The sequence below is a fragment of the Amblyomma mixtum genome, chromosome 4, assembly GCF_055824585.1.
Source record: "Amblyomma mixtum isolate Tamu chromosome 4, ASM5582458v1, whole genome shotgun sequence".
Lineage (NCBI taxonomy): Eukaryota > Metazoa > Arthropoda > Arachnida > Ixodida > Ixodidae > Amblyomma > Amblyomma mixtum.
In genome coordinates this window covers 91064026-91080126 of record NC_143015.1, presented here as the reverse complement: position 1 = coordinate 91080126, position 16101 = coordinate 91064026, and the positions used below count along the sequence as shown (strand labels likewise).

Here is a 16101-nt window from a genome sequence, read left to right as displayed (position 1 = left end):
GAACGCGTTCACACCTATCAGAAATTTGTCTACATCTGTTTGGTCCACAACGTCACTTGGTAGTTGATTCCAAATTTCTACAGCATCGGGAAAAAAGGAGTAGCGATAGACATCAGTACGTGTAATAATAGGTTGTAATACCTTACTGTGATTTTTCCGAGGGCAACGCTTCAGGGGAGGTGTAACATAGTGATGTTTATTAACTTTGACTTTATCATTCATTATCAGAAAAAAAAGTTTCAATTTCTGCTTTAGTCTTCTTACTTCTAGTGATTCTAGCTGACACTCTTTTAGCATTGCTGTGACTGAATCAGTGCGGCGGTATTTAGAGCATATAAAACGTGCTGACATCCTTTGCAATCTTTCCAGTTTCCGTTTTAAACCCTTTTAGCGCATAACCCTTAAGGCGAAGCTTGACTTTGCCCCCAGAGTTTTCCTTCCTTCACTGTACATCCAGTTCGTGCATATCTTTATTCCTTAAATTACAGCCTGAGGGTGCACCTAACTTAGCCACGTTTAATCAAGCTATGGTACACACTCGGGTCCCTTCGCGACATCGAGTTGTTAATTGATTGCTGGAAAACAGTATTGTCCAGTCGACCCTGTTGTAAGCACATATAGTAATATAGTCTTGAACCTGATAACTCGGATTGTGTTCATCATTCGTTTTACCGGTGAAAATTCTTGTTTTTTGTAATAATGTTCGCTGTGTCGAAAACTTGACGGACTCTGGACGATATGCGCAGTGCATGAGTAATTTGCGCCAAATATTTTTTCCTTTCTGACACACATCCTCACGGGCCACCGCGGTGGTGGCGCTCGGCTGCTGACCCGAAAGACGCGGGTTCGATCCCGGCCGCGGCGGCCGAATTTCGATGGAGGCGAAATTCTAGAGGCCCGTGTGCTGTGCGATGTCAGTGCACGTTAAAGAACCCCAGGGGCGCTATGCCGGAAGGCCCGAGTTTGGCGCTCGCCCGAGTTTCATCCGAGTTTGCGATGACGGCAGTCAGTGAACGAAGATAGCGCGGAACGTGCGCAGGCAGCGGACAATAAAATGTAGAGATAAAGCCACGTAAAGGCGATACAAGCGCACCCTGCGCGCCTGTTTCACACTTCAAACACAATACACTGCGCAATACTAGGGTGCCTCGATGCCAGCACTGCGCCGGACGGCGGCGCTGGCATCGAGGCACCCTACGCAATACCAGGCCGCAGCGCTACCTGAAGTTATCAGCGCCATATCAGCAATCGCGAAATCGTGACTTCTCTGCTATCTATCTGCACACTCGCCGCTAGCTGTTTGACACGCCTTTTCGGGCGCGTCAAAGGCGTGTCTTCTCTTTCAGGCTCTATCTGTCTCTCCATTTCCGAAGACTAACAGGGCGCACTAGGTGTACTCTTGTATCAACCCTTTCTCTTCTCTCGAATACGTTAAAAGGCAACAGATAATATTATGAACATTTTGTTCATTTCCAAATGTATTTTAAAATCTGAATCCAATGAAGCGTTGTTGAAAAGCATAGCTTTAGGAAATTAACAAAGATTTGACACTCTCTGCCGCTAGAGGCGATAGTGAGGTCATTGCTTGCAGCGTGGCTTGCATACGAACTAGAGCGGCAGCCCACCTTGTCGAAAACGAGAGAGCTCCTGCGCTGACACGCCGCCGGTAGCGCTGCCTTCGACTGGAAAGACTGGGCAACTACTACACGCTGAATCTGACTTATTTTTCGGCCATTGCGATAATATATTTTATTGTGTCGTATATCAAAATATAACAGTCATGCATCTTCTGGCTTGCATAATAAACAAAAGCAAAAAACTGAACTTCACTGCACCCCCGCGTCACTGCTGCTCTCTGCAGTGACCTCAGGTGGAGCTCTCCGCTGCTACGGCCGCTGCCGCACCCCGCTATGGCCAACCATTGCTTTTAGTACGCTCCTGGCGAATCTCAGCGGTAGAAATTGGCCGTGCGAGCGGCTGGGATGCGGTGTGAGAAAAAAATTGCTGTTTGGCTTTATTCAATGATTCATAACGTATGCCTGTTGTGTGTTACGCCTCTTTAGTGCACTGCGGATGCGAAGAGCGTGCTACCCAGCGACACAACTCATCCTATGTCATCAGACGTTTACGAAAAGCTGTGAAGGGGGTGGCGCGCGTATCTGCGTAGTATTTGTTAACGTCGCGCACATCAAGGTTTTGCGGACTGGTTTGGTCACTAACGTCGATCGCCGTTGTATACCGCAGGGACATCGCATTAATATCATTCGGGCAGGTGAGGGATCCTGTTTGTAATAATGCAATCGGACTTATAACAGAGAAAAAGGTGTTACGGTTGTGAAGTACGCAGTGCTTGCGTGCTGGAAATTACAAACACTTTATTGCACTGGGTCTGGAGCAGCGATCGTTTGTCGATCCAAGATGTGTTTAACACATTGATGCTGAGCTTTATCACCGATGAAAGGACGGCCAAGCCAAACACCTGTGATGCGATGTTGTTGGAGTAGGACGTGCTCCAAGCACCGGTTCGTCGTCGTGCTCCGTGTTTGACGCCTTGCAAGCAGGTGTGACGCGCCTTCAGCGTTGTGCTGTGTCTTACGTGGTTGCAACAGGCTATATATAGTGTTGTGCAATCTTGGTATGCGAGCGAAGAAATCGGCGGCTTTCGCCACGTTGCGTGTCCTTCGCAGAGGTGCTTAGATTTATCAGCGATGGCGTCCGTTTTGCCTGTTATATTTCGATGGTCAACATCGTCGATCTCTGTCAGCAATCAGCACAGCCGCGCAGCATACCTGTAGCCGGCAGGGATGTTGGGAGTGGCCCACCCATAGCGCGTACGCCTATAATTTATGTACGGCACGCCGGGGGCGTGACCAATGGTTCTGATTGACAGGTGAACTCGGAGCTAAACTCGTGAACGGTGAAGTGCCCCGAATTCATCTCGGGACTGTCATGGCGGCAGCAGCAGCAGCCTGGGTCATCGCTTCCTCTGACGGCAAATGTCAGTACGGCTGGCTGGACCCGTTTACTGCCTTGGCCGACGACGAATTTCAGCGACATTTCCGCCTCTCTAAAAAATTGGTACGATGGTTGCGCAAATAGTTAGGCGACGACCCACGCCTGCGGAGAGTGCGTACCGGGCTTGATTCGCTTTCGGTCGAAGAGCAAGTCCTCTGCGCCCTCCGGTTCTTCGCGACCGGGAGCTTCCAGGGAAGCGTCGGCGCAGACCGCTTCATTGGACGCCAATAAAGCACTGTGAGCCGCTCCGACGCGCTCACGTCTCTGACGCGCTTCTCGACGCGGCTGTGCAGAAGCGGTGGCTCGCTTTGCCCACGACTGCGGCCGAGCGTGCGTATGTTGAGGAGCCTTTCCTTCTGCGCGGCGGCATCATAGACGTCGTGAGTCGAAAGTCCAGCCCTGACATGGTGAAGGCCAACTATTTCACTAGGAAGGCACATTATGCATTGAACATTGCAATCAGTAAAAAATAATTGTTCTCGCCAAGTCCTTTGGGGTACTCTACAGCACAGTGCCAAAGTCGGTCCCAGACTCTTTTGGCGAAGACTGGATCAGCCGCTAACCGGTTCCACAGAACAATTCATAACATGCCAAGTACCTTAAGAGAGGCCCACAAAAAAAAAGTGGGCTCCTCGGCAAGGGCAAAATCGAAAGTTGCAGATGGCCACTTGTTAATCGGGCCACTGCAGAGCACTCACCACTGTGCTAATTAATTAAATCCGACCACTGAATGTCATCTTTCTCACAAACCTCTCACTTGCATCTAAAAAGTATAGTCACAATGCTGCAGAATCGGGAAGATAACCGCCACTGCTGACCAAAAGCCGGTGCGAGCTCACTGACAACGAATTTCGGACAGCTCACATTAACGCGGTATGCATGAAATGAACAGATGCATGCAGTTCATTTCAGAACACGGCATAATATTCAAGCGATTCTGAACAAAACGAGTTTTCTCATTCAAGTCACGCGAAATTCAACTTGTGATGAAAAAAAAAATGTGAGATAAAAAAGTTCCACCATGCGGGATTTGAACCCACGCGCTCCCATTGCCGGTCGACTCTCCGGATCGACGCGTTAGACCACACGGCCACAGCACAGCGCGGAGTGATACACCTCTCTACTTTTTTTTTTTGCGGACTACTTCCGTAGCCTTCACAGCGTTGCACACATGGAGGAAGAAACCTCCATGGTTGCACATGTACCTCGTCGCCATTGGCGGTCAGCTGATGACGGGCGTTGGTAGCGTTCCCTCGCGGTACAAAGCAAAATTTAATAATGCATAAATCACTCCAAAGCGCTTGAAATCCAAATCTTGCACACTATAAAATGCTTATAAAGGTGTATTAAGTGCATTATAAAATTCAACAAACCTCGTTTGTCTAATTGCACACGCAGTGCACTTGGTGGAGCGACACACAAATGAAAAGTGCACCGGCGGTTGGCTCACGTGACCCGTTCTTTGTAGACCGCCCAGGAAGCCGATGAGGTGGCGCCGATGCAAGCGCCGATGTGATGATAAAGCACGGAATATATCCAGATAACCCAATGAAGTTTCAGGCGTGACGAGGGTGGGATGTTGTCTTGCTACCATTAGTTCACTCATCTGAGGGCGTCGCCAGAGCTCGGGAAGATTCCGAGTTTCAGCAAACTCGGGCCTTCCAGCATAGCGCCCCAGGTGGTCGAAATTTCCGGAGCCCTCCACTACGGCGTCCCTCGTATCCTGAGATGCTTGGGGACGTAAAAGCCCAATAAACCAAACCACTATTGCTTCGTTCATTACGCATTCAGCTTCGGTTCTTACAGTACACTTTGATACAAACTGCGAAAAAAAAAACTGCCAGAAAAAAGGGCACGCATGTCACTACGCTCCCGCGCCGCAGTGGTCGTCGCCCGGCTAGCTCAGTCGGTAGAGCATGAGACTCTTAATCTCAGGGTCGTGGGTTCGAGCCCCACGTTGGGCGCTGTTTTTTTTTCCTGACCCAGGTTTCTTTTTTTGCGAGTGTGTGGTGGAAACGCGTGCTTATACAAAGAAAGACGTTTTTGCTGCCATCGTGGCATTTACTTCCATGGGTTTGCTAGGCATTGGAAGCAAACTTCGATTTCCGAAGAACTGCTCATCGTATTTTTGTCTACACCACGTATAACCACATATTCCATTTTAACCTGCCCTCTCAACTGCTCGAGTGGTGCTAATGGCATAAGGGGTAGCAGTCTGACGTATCACCGACGGCAGAAAACCAATGTCACTCAGTCCCGTCTACGTTAGTTACTTGCAAAAGCGCATAAACGCCTGAACGAGACGTGCGGAAACTTTTGTAGCATCATCGAAAAAAGATTTCCGTTGTTGCAGCTTCAAACAGGCCACTTTTCTGTACTTGTGAACAGGCTTACTTGAATTTACATTGGTCTGTACCAACAGCCGCTTTTAATGCTTCTTGCTTAGAAAGCTGCAACATTTACCTGCAACGACGTGTCTCTGCATTCACAGGAGAATATGTCCTTTTGATATTATCCCTTAGATAACCCGGTGGAGACAATCGCCTGTGCTGCATTGTGTGCGTCCATTTCAACGCTTGCATAGAACTGCATAGTGTGATAGGGGTGAATAACCCTTAAGAGAGAGTTTAGTAAGCAATCCGTATTCAAACAACAAACCGTGCATACAAAGGAGATTGTTCGTAAAGGTCTGCACAATACCGAATCACAAAGCTTGCTTCGTTTCCGACTCGCCACCAGGTAGACGTAAAGCCCCTTGTATACGCAGTGCAGCCTGATATTCCTTAGCTACAATCAGCACCGCATAAAACCGATATGCCTTGCTGCCCGATATGCCATGCAAAGCCAGAATATCAATAGTCGACCTTGGCTTTAAACACTGCCCTTTCCTTTACCTTCACCTAACAGCTCTGGCTATGGCGATGAATCTAGGCGCATGGCGCGGTCAACGAAACAAGCAACCGGGCAGAAAGCTAGCAAATGAAAGAAGTCAAGTTCAGGAACAACAAAAGTGGCGGGCGGCCGTTTTTCAGCGATGAGCTGGGACGTAGAGATCCCGCATTTTCGACGTCGGAGTCACTCTTCATGTGCCTCCCGAAAATAAACGCTAGCGGCGTCGCCTGGCAAGAAGGAGCGAGGCCTGCGAGACACGACACACTCGTCGGCTGCCAGGTTTTTGAAACCGCCCCCTTGTTTTATATACCTTCGCGACTAGGTGGGCGCAGGGAAAGTGCACGGGGCGCTAAACCGACGGCGGGACTTTTGCGTTCGAAAACCTCGTCGGGTCTTATGTCGAGCGGCGGTAACCGCTGCGTTGACTTCTTTGGGTAGTTGTGTGCTCTGTTTCCGCGCGGGGTTAGTTGAACTTAGACAGCAGGGCTTAACAATTTCGGTAAGATTTGGGCGAAATACAAAAAAAAAGTATTTATACACTGCCGAAGACAAAACTTTAAGTATAGCCTGTGCACCACCTGCACTATAACTTCAACAAGTATGGATGCTTGAGGTATATAATATTATGCATTCTGGGGGCTCAAGTTTAGAATCTGTTTTCGCTTCGGCGAGGGCGGCTTCGGCCGCTTACCTGTTTTTTTCAGCAGCGTCCGCTCCAGCGGACGCAGTTGTTGCTGCGACGCGCGTCTTTTCTTTCCTTTTTCTCTTTCCTCTGATCTTTTAACTCTCCTCTATCTGCCCGTGGTAGCGGTGGTGGCTCGGCTGGAGCCAGTTGGCAGGCCCGTGCAATTTCCTTTTCATCCTTCTCTCAGTCACAATAACACACACAACACACGGCTCAAGTTTAGCCCTGCAGTAGCACAGGTTGTCCTGCAAATTTTTTTACCTACACACGCGAGGGAGACAGGTGAATTTGGTAACTTTATTACTGGTACCTACTGTGAATATTTCGAGCAGGGTTACGTCGTATCTTAATTATGTAGGTTGTGCTTTAGGCGTATACGACGTGGTTAATTGTATTGGCCTGTGGACTGTTTTTAAGGCAAGTAGTTTCTAACACGTACGATGCTAAACTGGCCACCTGGCCATGGTTGCATCAACGTTACGGGGCCTGGCGTATGATTAGTGCTCTTTTGCTTTACGCCCGAGACTTCTTGTTTATGGTGGCAGTACTAGAGGAATGTTTGAGAAATCAGTCTTTCATTTTCCCTGATTGACATCAGGTTATATATGTACCGTTCATGACACAGCTGCCCGCATTGGCATTTCCATATCAAAATTCAGCTCGCCTACGCTCATGCCGGGAGCGTAGAATGTTTTAGCACTCATTATGTAACCAAGATAAGCGATAGCAATTAAGAGTAATGGACTGGGTTCCAAGATAGCGCAATTGTAGAAGGGGGTGGCAGAAAGTTGGGTGAGCGGATGAGATTAAGAAGTTTGCGGGAATACGGTGGCCGCAACCGACAAAGGACAGGGTTAATTGGAGAGACATAGAAGAGGCCTTTGTTCTGCATTGGGAGTAGTCAGGCTGATGATGATGATTATTTTAATGGGGACCCACCCGCTCTCTGAGTCACGCGGTGTTCGCTAACAGCGACCAGCAAGTGACGCTAGTTGCTTATGCGCAAGAAAGCCTGGAAAGAGCACCATTAAAGATTGAGGCTTATAGCACTTCAGTGGGATTAGCTGTCGCGTTCTACAGCGAAAGCTGTTGCGGGCATGTTTTGTGTCTGTGCACGTTGTCAGCATTGGCGTTGCTACTAGCCGGGCTAGTTGGTCAAAATTCAGTGACGTCATGCATGACATCACTTCTACGCTCCCTGGGAACGCGTTATCTCACAGTGAATGGTCCAAACATAGTGACGTCAAGGGTGTTACCGTAGAGACGTCGCGCGCACTACCTCTACCAAAGAACAGATTAAACCGCAATATATTCACCACCGCGAGCAGCTGTCAATGCAACTTGCGTTCCGCAGTAGTAGCCAGCCCGACAGTATTTTTCTTTTTTTTTCCGTGACTAAGCGTAGCGACAGTGTAACGGATTTTGTGTCACACCGATCACTTCCCAAGGGACCTAGTCGACAGCACCTCTTTGTCTAGCCGAAGGCATGTTTTAAAAGCATGAAAAGTTTAAACAATGACAGTATTTGGAAGCAGCGAAAATTAACAGCTGTTTTCGGCAAGAAATTAGTCTTGGAGAACGTGCTGCTTTAATGGCTGTTTTGCAGCGGCTGCATGTAGAACTGGGACCGAGCTTGACATAGTTGAAGCATTGTTGTGGATGAAAAACAAGAAAATTATTTAAAATTGATGTCGCCCGAGTACTGTCACCATCTCGCGTTGCACGATTATAAACCAATGCACCCTCCAGACGCTGTATTCGTCGCACCATAGCCGAGTGGTCAACGCTGCAACGCATGGTTCCAAAAAATTTTCGTATTAAACCTTGGCTGGCACCGTGTTTTTCTTTTTTTACAGACAAAATCCAATTAATACTTTTCTATTTGCGCCTTGGGAGGAAAACAGTGAAATATATAGGCCGCTTTCCCGAATTTCTGGTTAACTGAGAGCCTCTCTGTTTGCGCGGCGGAGAAGTTGTCTTTGTGTGTCCGAGGTAGGACAACCTCGAAAATCGCACTCTGGTTCACTATACCCTAAGAATTTGTGGCTTCCGATTGAAGGCTTGCAGAAAGATGGCTCTCGGTTGAATAAAGCGTGAATTAAGTTCATAAAAATATCAGTATGGCGCCAGTTGTAGCGACAGCTATTTTGCTGAATGATGACGTGAACTGCTGAGAAGAATGATACCGGTACAACGCTTCTGAGACCGTAAAACGATACCGGTACGTAGCGCGTCTTCTGTGCGCCACAGCACCGCAGAAAACGCGCGCGCAGTCAAGTGCCCACATACCCACGTCCACGAAAAGGGATGCCTGTTGGCGCCCCACTCAGCGGCAGTGCGCGCTGCTCGCCCGTACTGCTTGCCTGGGCGGACGCGACACTACGCTTGCGCAGCGCGCCTTTCGCCCTCAGCTGCGCCCTCTCGTAGGCATTGTTCTCCTCCTCCTTCTCTAGTGCCTTCCTTTCTTTTTCCTCACGCTCTCTTCCTTCATCGCTCTCTCAACCTCCTCACCCTGCTGCGGGCACGTTCGCCGGGCATTCTGACGCGGTACTACGATGATGAGAAATCGTGGGAGGTGGCAGTAAGACAAAAGCGGCAGTGTCTGATTCCTCGTTATATCCAACTCCGCCACGCACCTAGCGGGCACTAACTTGAACACGACACTGCAATTAAAATATTCTCGCTATTTATGCTTCAAATGTTAACATATTTGGCACAAGTGAAGTTCGCGGTGCTGTACATTGTTTGCCGCATCCGGTTCGCGTTAGTGGAATGCCCATTACGTTCTTTCTCTGGGCCCTCCGCAAAACTGCAGAGAAGGGGCTGAGTCATACTCAACCCAGCGGGATAAGGGGGGCGCCGGATAGCGGAGGATTACGGGGAAGGTCAAACTCCCTTCAGGGACGGATTCATTAGGTCGCATCCTGTGGTGCACGTGCTTGCGGCGATGCGGTATCCGCGTCACAGTGCGTGGCTTATGTCCCTTGTCTGCAGCGGCGTGCGTTGACAGCTTGAAGCGCGGTCAACAGGATATTGCCACGCTAGCTGCAGGCATGAGGAGCGACGATGCGGAACAGATGGGTTGAAGTGACTTTTCTTGAACTTGGGTCAACCGGACGTTGAAATAATCTGCATCATAGGAAAGAGAGAGTGTCCGCGAAAAATCGTGATGGTGGAAAGTGTACATATGTGTACAGTGTTTGTCGTGATGAATTACCTTCTTTCCCCTATCATTGATTGGTTGTGTTGTCCTTTCCGAATTGTTGATTGGGGATGTTTTCCTTTCCCCAATAATTTATTGGGTGGATGTTTGAGCAGTTACCTGATTGGTCGTTCTACCCACCGAGGGCGGGCACATAAGGTTTAAAACCAGCTGTTTCGGCAGGACCGAGGGCTGGTTTCGTCACGCAGAACTAAGAGCCAGTCAAGTGTAAATATGTTTTCTCCATGCTTGTATCTTCCTTTGGGCTTTTAATTTTTATTAAAATTTAACCTGTCCAGAAGTATCCTCTAGCAATGTGATTGAGCAATTCGAATCTGCAAGACGTCAAGCACCTTCAACAATCATCTTCAACCCAATTTCCCTCAACAAGATCCAGAGAGGGGGAATCTCAATTGCACATATAGGCCGTTTTTAATGCTCATTTCAGGACGGCATTGTATTTTTAACGAGCTAATACAGTTGTAGAACAATGGCAATTAATCCATCGTGAAGTCATCCCCGGGGAGTGAAATATTTAACAAGAAAGGGAGTAAGTTTTCTTTATGTGTTAACATGCTCACAAAGACCGGTTCTGTCCAATAGAGCTATTAGTTTTTTTTGTGTGTTTACATGAGAATCACTCCGAAAAATAAAAGCATGAAAACATGGCTTAAAATAGCTTACAATAATATTGCATATATATACATAGAAAAATCAAGAGCTTTATTGCACTTCTAAACGCTTGATCTATGAGCAGAAAAGAGAAGGATTCGCCCCGTGTTCCTTATGAAATCCCAAAGAGATGATTGATAGCAATTGCAGAAAAGGTGAAAGCTAGAAAAATGAGCTTTCAAGTTTATTCCTTCATTCGCCTTGTTTGTCTCCTTGTATGCTTTTAACTTTGGTTTTTAAAAAAATGCGGCATTGCAACCAACGCAAATTCTGATCTTGCGATTCGCTCGCTCGCGATTCGCTCAGAATATTCAATGACACATTAAGAAAAAATGTGGTTTTCTAAATTTCCGCTGCATATTTTGCTATATTTTTTTCCACAAGACAAAGCAAGACCTGAAGGCTACGAAAAAAACTGAACTTTGGAATCGAAACTTTTTACCAGATTGTGCATTTTATTTGCCGCGTCCTCCATTCAGAATGGAAATCTTTACGCTTCCATTTTGGGCAGATTCAGCCGAACAACGTCAGGAACCCACTACAACCCTCAGGCGGAATGTAAGACGGAAATTATGCGGAACATTTCGAACTTCTCTGTCAGAATAAGCAGGAAAAAAGTTTCCCAAACTACAGCCCCATAACCCCAAGCGGGATTCCAAACGATTCCCATACAAAGAGAGCAGCTTCGCTTTCCGATGCCTTAGACTACTCGGCCACCATCGCAGTTTTTCTTTTATTGCATGGAAGATGTGCTGAGAAAGGCTCCACTAGCTCACACCTCTCATAACAACGCCGCATAGTGCTATCCGTCAACATAGTCAGCAATTCTGGACAAAAGCATTTTTGAGCTGGAAATTCTTTATGAACGCCATTTTTTCATATAATGCAAGGTTTCAATATGACAATCAATATATCCGCCGCTAACCCGACGGCAGTCTTACTTTTTTTTTCTATTAACGTTTATGTTATCGTCAAAAGCGTTCCCCATTGGTTTCATCTGACAGTCTTAACTGTTATACGCGATCGATGGAAACACTTGAAAAGAAAGATTTTGCTGCGCATCAGAAGAATGGACCATTACCTTCAATATTTTAAGCATGAAATGCTTTTAGCTCCCGTTGTCGGCAGTGTGGTGACGTCACGCCGAGACCAAGAGCCATCATCCGGGCACTGAAATCCACTCATCCGGGCACTGAATTCCAGTCATCCGGGCACTGAATTCCAGTCATCCGGGCACTGAATTCCAGTCAACCGGGCACTGAAATCCACTCATCCGGGCACTGAAATCCACTCATCCGGGCACTGAAATCCACTCATCCGGGCACTGAATTCCAGTCATCCGGGCTCTGAAACGAGAACATCCGGGCACCGTACGAGACTTAACGAGATTTAACGAGACTCTCTAAGCCCTCCTACGCGACCGGCATGCAAGCGCCGGTTGGTCTCCAAACGAGACAAAAAATAACTGCTGCCAGTGCCTTCTCAATGTTTATCAAGATATCAGTGGAGCTGTGGGTTTGATAATGCACGGAATTATAATTTCCGATTTCTAATAACGCGTGCAAAAAGCACATAAATGCCACGTTACACTTCGTTGTGATACGTGATCTCTTAGGGGCTTCGCGCATCGAAGCAAAGCCGCGCAGGCGCACAGGGGCCCGGGGGAGAAGCGCTGCGTTCAAAGGGCAAGGCATCGCGCCGAACGGGTGGTGGCGTTCCTCCGTTCCTTTACGGTGCGGTTCGGGTGTCCACCGAGATGGCAGAGAATTACCGCGTCATTTCCTTTCCTCGAAAAACCTTGCGTTCAAATGGCAAGGCATCGCGCTGAACGGGTGGTGGCGTTCCTCCCTTCCTGTACGGTGCGGTTCGGGTGTCCACCGAGATGACATTAGGCCCCCCGTAAACATTTCATGCTTATTATAGTCTACTCTCGTTTACGGGAGAGGCAGAGATTTTTTTCATAACAGTTTCTTACAATTCTTGAATTTTCAAATTTTTTGTCCGAGAAAGTTGGACGTGTGTCCCCGCACTCCACCCTGATCATTCACATGAAAGTTGTGGGAGGCGCACACAAGCGACAGGACAGAGTATCGGTGTGTTTGTTGCTGCGTCGCAGATACATCATCACGACAGCGCATTGATCACGGAACAAAGGCTTCGTCTATCCTGGTGGCCCAGCACATCGGTCATCCGTGCGGCTCTTCCAGATGATGAACAGCCCCATCTGCAAATAAACTTCCCATCACATGGTACAGCAAAGTTTTTCTCAACAGGGGACACGTAGAATAAGAAATGATGGCACCGAAAGCCTCTTGCTAGCGGCTCTTCCACTTTTCTGTAGTTTTTCTCTTTGCAAGCTTACCATTATCTCGTTATCCTTCGGAATGGCAAGCGCACGCCCACTGCGCCCTCCCGTCGTCAGCGCCCAGCAGACTGCGGCGCACTCAGTTGGTTACGTCAACGTCAGGTACGTGCCTGGCGTGGAGCTTTCAGTGTCTTCTGACGACTCCACGGTGATTTAGGTCGACTCCGACCGCAGCTGCGCTTGCTGAGTCGCGTCTCCTGAAAAGGAAGTTCTGCAGAACATCAACTGCGGGTGAGTCACCTACAACGACGGTCAAGAAACCAAGAGTATTCGTCGCCTTCGTACCAGCACGATCATCAGCAGCAGCAGCCGCCTTACTACTTCTACTGCAGCGCAAAGTCCTCTTCCGTGGTTTTAGGGGTTTAACGTCCCAAATCAACTCAGGCTATGAGGGACGCCGTAGTGGAGGGCTCCGGAAATTTCGACCACCTGGGGTTCTTTAACGTGCACTGACATCGCACAGCACACGGGCCCCTAGAATTTCACCTTCATCGAAATTCAGCCGCCGCGGTCGGGATCGAACCCGCGTCTTTCGGGTCAGCAGCCGAGCGCCGTAACCACTGACCCACCGCGGCAGGGGTAAGTCCTCTTCCATGTCTCTCCAATTAACCCTGTCTTTTGCCAGTTGCGGCCACCGTATTCCCGCAAACTTCTTAGTCTCATCCGCCCACCTGACTTTCTGCCGCCCCCTGCTACGCTTGCCTTCTCTTGGAATCCACTCCGTTACTAATAAGGATGAGAGGTTATCTTCTCTTCTCATTACATGCTCTGCCCAAGCCCATTTCGTTTTCTTGATTTCGATTAGCAGGTCAGTAACGCGCGTTTGTTTCCTCACTCCTCACTCTCTCTATAGCTCGCTGCGTTGTTCTTAAATTCGACACACCAAGGTGCTGCGTCTGTACGTCGCCACAAAAGTTGTTCCCAACGCCGACGCCCTTGGTCACGAGGCAAACTTAGTCTTAATAAATCGACGTACCAGATAGCGTCACCTCAGCTGCCACAGCAGCTTGAGCAGAAAATTCGCGCGACGCCTGCTGCAATGTCACATGTTACCGCTCGAATTCAGATGCGGTTGTCTTATCCGCCTCCTCGGGTGTTGAGTGGCCTGCTCTACCATTAACGTCCGTCGCCATGCCACATCCCAGATTGGTTGCCACTCCAAATGCTAATAACATCAAGCCCGAAGGTCAACAGGTGAAAGGTATGCTGAAGCAGCTTGTTAATTCAGTGTGGGTGCTGCTTCATGACATGATTTCATTAAAACTTCCTGTTGGGCGAGTTGGTAGTTCATATTGAATTAGAAATATTATAGCGCAAACAAAGACACGGACAAAAAAGAGAGGAAACACACAAACAAGCGCTTGTTTGTGTGTTTCCTCTCTTTTTTGTCCGTGTCTTTGTTTGCGCTATAATATTTCTAATTCATGACATGAACACGCCAACAGCTCAACACGCCAACAGGTGCTCAAGATATGACTTCGATTGCCACGGCTACACTTGCTTCTCAAAGGCCTGACATAAATACATAGAAAGACACTGCTAAAACACGGAGAGTGCGACTAGTAGCTCTTTCGCTCTAAAAGAAAACGACATCATGGCACAGAACAGAACAATGATCAATGTTCTCTACGTGCTGTCGTGCAGCTACGTGTTCTCATGTCGTCTCCCTCATCCTTCAAGCATTCGTCCTGCATTTTAAAATGGTCTATGCCGCTGGCGCTGGCACCGTGGACATACAGTTAGCAGGTTGAGTCAAGAGATAGAAAGCCTTGACTATGTCGACCATTGGAGCATTATGTGGGCGCCAACGAAGACGATAAGCCGGCCAAGGCGGCCAGACGGGTAGCTAAGACCGAATAATAACAGGCTAACGCTATAGCACATCAAACAGCGAAAGCAGCGAGGGACGTTGAGGGCGCTGCCCGCAGTAAAAACTAGAAAAGGCTGAACGTGGCTCCAAGTAAAGTACAAAAAGCGGTGAAGGACGCCCGAGCACGTAGTCCAGCTGAGAAATGCGGCTTACGCCAATGTCTCCTCAAGCCGCGACAGCATCCACACAAGCAGCACAAGTAATGGGCCCAATGTTGCAAATAGATGGTTTCACATTGCTACTTTGTAGTACCGTCCTTTGCCAGTACGTTTCCAGTACTGGGCCGATTTTCTGTGGTCTGCTTGGGCAGGAAGACAATACGCGCTGTCTAGCTCCAAGAATAGAAATGTTTGGACGAGGACATGGGCACACCCAGCCGCCAAACAGCCAGGCCAATATCCGAGTCTAGGTGCCGCCGTCAACGAATCGTCTTACAATTCGCCTATCCTTTTATACCAAATTCGAGGCAAACTAAGTCAAACATCGTCCGAACCTGTGGAAAAATATGAAGCTGAACCTGATGACGAACATGACCCCATGCCTGGAGAAGAGCCTGAACTCGCCCTTATCCGAAACGCTCTGAACTTTTCGGTTCGAAAAGGAGAAATAAAAGCTCCAACCGGGATTCGAAGCCAGTTGTGCAAACAGATCAGTTTCGCTCATCGCTGCCTTAGACCACTCGGCCATCGCAGCACCAGCCTCTCGCAGAGCGTGTTTAACAGGTAGCCTATCACACTTTACTTTGGATGTCTTTCATCTTTCGTCCGTTCGTTTTGCGCTGTGCATCTTCGCGGAGAAAAATTGGTTTCGAGGAAAGGAAAAGCGCAGTAGCTGTTTGGCTTCTATGAGCCGTCCAAGACCACGCTACGCTTTTCCTCCGATTTATATCACGATTTCATCTACTGTCTCATTTTGATTTCCTTATGAAGAATCATCACGCTGTGCGACGATATGGACTGTGGTCTTATTTCAGTCCATTCGGAGATAATGGCGACATCGAAGCGCACCGCATTGCGCAGCATGTTTGTTTCTGGGCAATTTTCTAAGACTGTTTTATGATTTTGAGTGGTAATTGTGAAATTGGGCATACAGAGTGAGTGTGTGTGTTTGCCTTCTCATCGGTATCTCACGTGTAAAACGCTTTATGGTACTAATTTTTATTCGTTTGTTGCGTAGTTTTATTGTAGGGCACATTGTTCTTTTGTGGCGTAGTTAAGTTGATGAATGAAGTCCGTGTATTCCATTACAATATTCACTTGCATTTTAAGTATTGTACTCAGTAAGTAAGACAATGTATGTATTCTGTTGAACATTTCATTTGTATTTGAATTATTGAAGTGTATATGAAGTCGCTGCTGCCAAAATGGTTCCCTGACCTAGTCAAGCTGTCCTCACAGCTT

The 16101-nt window shown here is 48.1% G+C and overlaps 1 non-coding gene across 1 annotated transcript; it reads left to right on the top strand.

Annotated features, from left to right (window-relative positions):
• The first annotated feature begins 4906 nt into the window (after window positions 1-4906).
• TRNAK-CUU (transfer RNA lysine (anticodon CUU)) lies at window positions 4907-4979 on the top strand. The gene has a single exon. It is a non-coding gene; the product is annotated as a tRNA-Lys (tRNA).
• Window positions 4980-16101: the final 11122 nt, after the last annotated feature.